General features: G+C 39.9%; 1 protein-coding gene across 8 annotated transcripts in view; it reads left to right on the top strand.

Annotated features, from left to right (window-relative positions):
• Nucleotides 1-342: 342 nt before the first annotated feature.
• MAPK10 (mitogen-activated protein kinase 10) overlaps nucleotides 343-6,000 on the top strand; it is a 168,944-nt gene continuing 163,286 nt past the window's right edge. For 7 of the 8 annotated variants that reach the window (XM_005444498.3, XM_027813058.2, XM_005444499.3 and 4 more), the window contains exons 1-2: nucleotides 343-676; nucleotides 5,315-5,432. The gene's annotated coding sequence lies outside the window, so the exon portion shown is untranslated. Of the gene's footprint in view, nucleotides 677-711; nucleotides 869-5,314; nucleotides 5,433-6,000 lie in introns of those variants that run through there. The other variant, XM_027813055.2, reaches the window with a different exon arrangement.

Raw genomic sequence — 6,000 nt, 5'->3', positions numbered from 1 at the left:
GGGCATTTTATGCCTTTGTATATCAGCTACTGCAAACAAAAGAGCAGATCTACACTGCTGTTACTATCGCCTCTCTCTGCTGACTAGCTCCCCGATGCTGCAGATGCCCGAGCTGCCGCTGCTGGTAAGTGCTACAGAAGACTATTCAGCTTCCCTTTGCAGTCTGCTCTGTCCCCTGATTCACCAGGGCGTACCGTAGCTGTGGCTGCAGATTAGACTTTTCTCTCCCTCCCCCTGCGAGACCTCTGTGTGCTTTGACGTCATGTGTGCTCCTTTCAGTTGCCATAGCAGCCCCATTCCCCAAGCTCTCTGCCTGTCTCCTCTGGTAGGTTCCACAATGGTACAGCCAGCATCACGCTGCACAATGGTTTCCAGGCAGTGAAAGAGCGTGATTCAGCAAGCCACTCTTTCCCCCCCCTTTTTATTTCATTATTATCAGACATTTTGCCTCCCCTTTTCTGTTCTGCTCTACCCTGTCCCCCAGGCTTTTATTTAGTTAAGGAAAACAGTGATTTACCTTTAATCCAACTACCCATCTTTTTTTTTTTTTATTATTATTATAAATAGCCCATCTTCTCCTCGGCACTGTTTGGAATGTGATTTAAAAATACCACCTAAAGTCGCAGTTTGGGGGAAAGGTTTCTGGACAAGGAGAATAGCTCGCAAGCACGGAATGGTAGGTGGTTGCTGCTAATATTCTATGACTAACTGCTTTTGCAGGGTGGGGTGATGAATATTGATTGCTGTTTAAAAAAAATGGGGGAGAGGGAGAGAGAGAGACAGGCTAATGAAGTAAACTGCTAACCGAAGCAAGAAGGCTGCAGCTGTATATTTTGTGGCCAGAGAACCATCATTTTCCTGTGTTCAGGTGCGTATGAGCTTTTCTCTTTGGATGATTTAGGTGACTGGTGGTTGTGAGAGCAGTGCAGAGGCACATCATGGACAGGAGTGTGATAGTGCTTTACCAGCTGGCTCATGTAAACAGTAGTGTTTTACTCAGCCTCATCACCTCTAACGCTGCTTGGGGGCTTATGGGGGAAGGAGGTGTCTTGCCTTGCAATTCAGTAGGAATGAGTGCATTGTGTGAGTTATATAGTCCATAAAGAGCCGTATAAAATTTGAATTCATAAACATATTTTTTTAAAAAAACAGGATAATGATAAGCAATTAGAAGATCTAGAGAACAGAAGTCTTAGCCTTTTGCAAAGTGGTTGAATGCAAGAAAAAAAAAAAGAAAAAGTGTGTGTGTGTGGAGAAGTGAGTGTTTGACAAACCTTGTTGGATATGGGGGTTGGTTTTATGAAAGTGGTCTTTTAAGGTAATCATCACTCTTCTTCATTACTCTCAGATGCAAGTGAACAGTGCAGCCCATTGAGTCTTACAGAACCACTGAGAGCTTTTGGAAGTGTTTACAGTGTGCTACAGGCCAGTTATTTTGCAAAGAGAATTAACAATCTGTAGATACTGCAGTGAAATGAATGTTGCTTTGCAGGGAAATCCTCTGACAGAAAAGCTATTGCTACAGGAAGAGATGTTGTTTTTGTTTTTTACTGCAGAGAGGCCTTATTAGAAATCACACAAATTTGACTTGGATAATTAAGTGTTACAGCATTGTTTAATAAGCAGGCGGTGCTTCCGGTGAGCCACGATGGGCATGTTTCACACCATTTGTGTACTGAGTGATTGTAAGCTTGTTTACGTGGGCTCTTTTTGCTGCATAGCTTCATGATACCCTCAATGCAGCCTTCCCCTTCTCTCATATGTTCACTGTGAGTTTTGCTAGAGATTTGTTTGAAGACAAACCAACACTATATGAAAATACAGATTTTGAAAAAAATGATGGCATAGAGTAGAATTATTTTTTTTTTTAGGAGGAAAATGCAAATAAGCGTACTGTAAATGATCAGAAGTCTGAAATCAGCTTGCTGGAGGACACAGAGCTTGTCATGCAAGGCCAGCTTCAGAAAAAGAGAAAGGTTAGGATAGAACAGGATGGTGTTGGTACTGTACAGGGCTGTTTCTCTTTGCCCACATGTAAGCTATCTTTTGTTCCTGTGCTTTGAGGAAAGTGGAGTGCACAAAACCTCTGGTATTTTAACCCTCTTTCAGAACATTGCTCTGTAGTCACTAGCCAGGAACACTCTACAGTAGTATTTTCTTCCATGGTGCTTCTGCTGTGTGCTTACTCTTCCTGCTAGGAAAGGTGGCGTAGAAGTAACTTTTCAATTGGCGCAACTTACTGACTTTCTCTTACTGGACACAGATGTGAATGACAAGGGTGATTTGACCTTAGCCATTAAACAATATTCTTTCTTCGTGGCTCTCAGTAAACTGCACTCTTGTGCATTGCTCTCTCCTGCTGTTTCAGAGTACACATAATTTGTTGGGGTCCTGCTGTAATTACGATTTTGTTGAGGTGTCTTGGGATTATAGGGATGTCCCTAAATAGGATAAGGGCAAAAATCACTTAACATGAAAAATAAGTTGCCTTCAGCTGCCTGCTCGGTATTAGAAAATGTCCCTCTCATCATTAGAAATATGTGTGCACACTGAAAGGGCTTTTTATGAGCAGGCCTTAGGGGTGAGTGGGTTTTTTGTAGGTTCCCCCCTGCCCCGCTGTCGGTGGTTGGCAGGTTTGCAGCCATTATTTAGAGATTTAATAGTACTGGATCAATAATTATATTGATATATTTTCATATATATAAAAATACCTTCCAGTGGTGTTACAGTACTTTGCTTGTGAAAGCAAAGGGAGAGCTATGAAATTTCCCTGCTGTGGTATTGGAAAATGTCAGAAGCTCACTTTTAGTTTGCAGTCTGTTGCAAAACTCATGCAATTTAAGGGAGAGCTAGAGCAGGCCCAAAGAAGGAGGGGTTTTAGTATTGCTTTTGCAGACGACACCATAGTTTTATTAAATTTTGGAAGGCAGAAAAGCTGTCTTTAGAGGAACGTCCCTAGCTTTAAAATTGATTGCCTCTTAAAGTGTTGTTCAGTAGAAGCTACCCAGTTCTTTGGACGATTCTTGAATAACAGAAAGTATTGCCAGCTTGTTGATAAATTTTCAAAACAAAGTCATTTATTTATTTTTTTGAATGGCAGGCATTCCATACCTCACATTCCACTGGTTACATTTAGAGCTTCTAGCAGTACTAGAGTTGATGACCTAAAAGCCTAGTGATTGCTGTATTACCACAGCTGCTGTGCTGTTATGTCATCAGGCGAAAAGGAGAGAGACTTCACTGATCCATAGTACTGAATAAACGTATAACCTTTCCAATTCCAACGTTTCCAATGCTTGTATTCTGCTACCCTTTTCTATGATTCTTGCATGCTTATGATTTTGAAGGCCACGTGCAAGAAAAATTAACCCTCATAAAAGGGCACTAGTTAAAGGAGAGAATGCTGCATTTGCTGTGAGTTCTTTCTTTCTTGCAGCACCGTCTGTGGAGACAAACATACGAAAACCAGTCTTTCACAGAAAAAATCTCTTGTACTTAAGTAACTATCTAAAACGGATGGGTCTGAAACTGGAAGTGTGAAATATTAGGTGTTTGGGCTGTTTCCTTTCTCCTGGGCTGTGATAGTGAGATTAAATTATAAATCAAAAGCATTACAGGGGATGGGATGGAATTTAGTGGTCCCCTGTCCACCATTTGCAAAAGGTACACAACTTTACTTGAGTTGCTGTACTGTGTTTTAGCCTGATAGCTGTAGACTTGTTAGCAAGCTTTAGAATCAGTCTTGCCTAGTTGTTAGAAGCAAAGGATAAGAAATTAAAATCCTGATACTTTACAGTCTTTTTTGTTATATAGTGAGATTTTTAGTAAGAGATTTGGCACATGAACTCACTAGTGGCAGCGGAATGTTCTCAGCTTCATCTCTACAGAAGGGGTGTGGAGTCATTAGCTTCTGTGTATCTTCAGATATCCCTGGCCATGCCTGGAGCATAGGACAGAGTCAGAGCCCTTGTTACAGCAAGAAAAAGAAAAAGCAGATGTTGTATTTTTAGGCTTCCATGTTTTTCTCCTATCCAAGGCGCAGAGGAGGATGATGATGAGTGCAGACCCTTGCTCTCATCACAGTAGTGACGTGAGAAATTTTGGATGTTTTAGTCTCCCAGGACTGCTGTCAGCTTTTTACGTTGCAATAAGCAGTAGAAGTTGGAGGACCAGAAGAGCCTTCCAGCCAAGTCAATAGCTGCTTCACCAGGATTCTGCACTAAGAGGTCAGGAAATTAGGAACTACAGTTTGAAGTGGAATTTCAGGGAGCCTGAGTATGTGCAACTCTTGTACCAGTTCAGTGAAGTGTAGTGGGCCCTCTCTGATTAAGCCGTTGTTTTCTCATAAGGATTTTTAATCTTCTATTCTTAGTAGAAAGCTTTAGTTCTTCTGAGGTATTTGTGAACATGTTGTTAAACAGTGGTAAGAAAATGTTGCCCAAACCTTCCTGTTGGTCACCTGATTTTGTTCAGTGATTAGACCAGAGCGGTGCATGCTTGATTGTTCCTCCTGTCATTCACTGTCTTAATGCCGCAGCATTTGCTTTTTGCCACATTTCTGGAGGTTGTCTGTAAGTTTCTCACCTGCAAGCACTTTCTCTGTTGACCATATTTTGTTATGTGTTTTATTGTTTGATTTTAAGAGGATGCTAATTTGATAAACAGTAGTAGTAATTCACAGGCCTTTTCTTATGCCTGTATGTATCCATATTGCACAGTTTTTAAAGCTGTTCATAATGTCACCAGTCAAATTTAATTTTAATCCCCAAGCATTGGTAACAGATAACTGTACAAATCATAACTTGTTATAGTGAAAGTTTCTGCTTTTCCTTATTCTAAAGAGAAATTTGAAGATCCAACCTGAGAAAGATAGGATAGAAACAAAAATAATTATTTAAGAACAGTTTACGATTTTTAGTGCCATCAGTTGAAATTTGAACAGTCTTGAATATGAGCTCTTGAGTACTAGTGTTTGCCTACCTTAATTTTTATCTTTTTTTCTTTTTTTTTTCCTTCTTTATTTCTTTGGGAAAATAACCATGACACCTCTCTCCCATTTAAACAACTCTTCATTATGCATTATTACCTATCTCCAGCCTTTTTTCTTTGCATGGAAGAAGGGGAAATTTATGGTATGCATTCTGTCTGTAACTGGATGCTTTACGGTATTATCAGAGGAAAATCTTAAGTCTTTGTTACATGATGTGCAAATATTGACGTTCCAGGTTAGCTTAGTTTTCTGAGCTTTTTCTGTGTCTATCAGACTTGAAAAATAAACCCTAAATATTTCTTTCTCTTTTTTGTGTGTGCTTAGGGCTAGTGTTAGAAACTTGTACCAGCAGCAGGCCAGCCAAATATCAGCTATGGCAACCCATGCATGAAGTTGATGCCTTTGAACCATTCCCTATAGATGAGACATAGCACATGCTGTGGTGAGTCAACAATGCATTATTTATTAAATCTTACTCCTTAGCAAACAAAGTAGTGCTTAATGCCAAAGTGCATGCTGATTTTTATTTGGGGGGACAGGGGGACGGGGACAGACAACCAACATTAAAACTTCCAGTAATTTTTAATACACATGAGCATAATGCTGTCTTCTTTCAAAAACCTTTTTCAAGTGTATCATTTCTTCATTGAACATGTAGTTATCGCATAGAGTGCATTAGGAGTATGGTTTTGCTGTAAGTGTGAAGACAGCAAAGTAATTAAAAAAAAAAAAATAATCCTGTATCTGCAGTGTTCCGGGTTTGATATAGCCACTATTTTACACCAATTTTTGTAATTAAGGTTTTGCATCACTTTGATTTGGGGTGGGTGAGAGGAAGGGTTTTCTAATTTCTCTTTGAGATGACTGAAGACTAAGGAATACTGACAGAATTTTTTTGCATGTATTCTTTATCCTTGGACAGGAAAATAAATTGTGAGAGTAGTGATGGAAAGCAAATAGCCTTTTTAAAAGTACTCTGTGGCTTTAAATATCTGGGAGTCTGCCCTTAA

The sequence above is a fragment of the Falco cherrug genome, chromosome 1 (assembly GCF_023634085.1).
Source record: "Falco cherrug isolate bFalChe1 chromosome 1, bFalChe1.pri, whole genome shotgun sequence".
In the NCBI taxonomy this organism is placed as follows: domain Eukaryota; kingdom Metazoa; phylum Chordata; class Aves; order Falconiformes; family Falconidae; genus Falco; species Falco cherrug.
The sequence above is the reverse complement of the archived record's forward strand: the minus strand, read 5'-3'. Positions and strand labels throughout refer to the sequence as shown.